Here is a 1,854-nt window from a genome sequence, read left to right as displayed (position 1 = left end):
AAGTGTTATATATAGAAGAAAAAAGGTGACACATAAAAAGGAGAGGGGGATTGAGCCAAAACCCTATGCGCAAGTCTGAATTTCCCTCTATATAAATGTGTGAGATAAAAAAGACATATTTGCAATATCATTTTTACCAGCATTCCACTTGTTTCTTATCCGTTAAGGCACCATAATATCCTCTAAAAAGGTTTGACCACCAAAATATAATATATTTCAATACAAAGCTTTAACTATGATTTTTCTCTAAAAATTTAAATGGCTCTTAGGACAGCAAAAATCTCAGCAAGAAAGGATGATTTTCAAACCATTGACTTAGTTAAGGAAAGCATGAAGTTACCATGGCTATCTCTAAAAATACCACCTCAACTAGATGTAAGAGGATGATGGATAAAGGTGTTATCACATTTGCATTTTTTCAATCAAGGATATAAGTATGCCATAAAAACCTCCTTAATTAAAGGAGCACTATGGGGGTAAATGTTTACCTTAAAAGATTTGATGAGTTCATGGTCAATTATGGAAGATGATGAGGTGAAAGATGAAAATGTTATATATAAAAGAAAAAAGGTGATGCACAAAAAAGAGAATAAAGTGTTATATATATAAGAAAAAAGGTGAGTTATATATAGAAGAAAAAATGTGATTTACAAAAAGGAGAGGTGGATTGAGCCAAAACCGTCCGCGCAGGTTTGAATCCAGTTATTGACGATTTTGCGGGATTGAGTCAAAACCCTCTATGCATGTTCGAATTTCCCTCTCTATAAATGTTTGAGATAAAAAAAAGGCATATTTGCAATATCATTCTTACCAGCATTCCACTTGTTTCTTAACCATTAAGGCATCATAGTATCCTGTAGAAAAGATTTGACCACCAAGATATAATATAGTTCAATCCAAATCTTTGACCATGATTTATCTCTAAAAATCTCAATGGCTCTTAGGACTTCAAAAATATCAACAACTTGTCAATACGTCCAAATGGTTAAGGAGACAAACTCGAAATTTGTTAAGAAAAAATGTGAGTTACATATAGAAGAAAAAAGGTGATGCACAAAAAGGAGAGGTAGATTTAGCCAAAACCGTCTGCACATGTTTGAATACAGTTGTTGACGATTTTGCAAGATTGAGTCAAAACCCTCTACGCATGTTCAAACTTCCCTCTCTATAAATGTTTGAGATTAAAAAAAGACATATTTGCAATATCATTTTTACCAACATTCCACTTGTTTCTTAACCATTACGGCATCATAGTATCCTCTAGAAAAAGTTTGACCACCAAGATATAATATAGTTCAATCCAAATCTTTGACCATGATTTATCTCTAAAAATCTCAATGGCTCTTAGGACTTCAAAAAAATCAATAACTTGTCAATATGTCCGAGTGGTTAAGGAGACAGACTCGAAATCTGTTGGGCTATGCCTGCGCAGGTTCGAATCCTGCTGTTGACGATTTTGCATTTACAATATGTTATTTTTAATAAAGTGTTCTATATAAAAGAAAAAAGCGACACACAAAAAGGAGAGAGGAATTTAGCCAAAACCCTTTGCGCAAACGATTTTACATTTATAATAGTTTTTTAATAAAGTCACCAAAATATAATATGTTTTAATCCAAAGCTTTGACCATGATTTATCTCTAAAAATCTCAATGGCTCTTAGGACAACAAAAATCTCAGCAAGTAAGGATGATTTTCAAACCACTGACTTATTTAAGGCAAGCATGAAGTTACCCTGGCTATCTCTAAAAATACCATCTCAACTAGATGTGAGAGGATGATAGATAAGGGTGTTATCACATTTGCATTTTTTCACTCAAGGATATAAGTATGCCAAAAAAACCTCCTTAATTA

At 32.8% G+C, this 1,854-nt stretch overlaps 1 non-coding gene across 1 annotated transcript; it reads left to right on the top strand.

The window, feature by feature from the left end:
- Window positions 1–1,371: 1,371 nt before the first annotated feature.
- On the top strand, window positions 1,372–1,453 carry TRNAS-CGA (transfer RNA serine (anticodon CGA)). The gene has a single exon. It is a non-coding gene; the product is annotated as a tRNA-Ser (tRNA).
- The last annotated feature ends 401 nt before the right edge of the window (window positions 1,454–1,854 follow it).

The sequence above is a fragment of the Lathyrus oleraceus genome, chromosome 6 (genome assembly GCF_024323335.1).
Source record: "Lathyrus oleraceus cultivar Zhongwan6 chromosome 6, CAAS_Psat_ZW6_1.0, whole genome shotgun sequence".
In the NCBI taxonomy this organism is placed as follows: Eukaryota; Viridiplantae; Streptophyta; class Magnoliopsida; order Fabales; family Fabaceae; genus Lathyrus; species Lathyrus oleraceus.
Note: the sequence above shows the minus strand (reverse complement) of the source record. Positions and strands in the feature narration are given on the sequence as shown.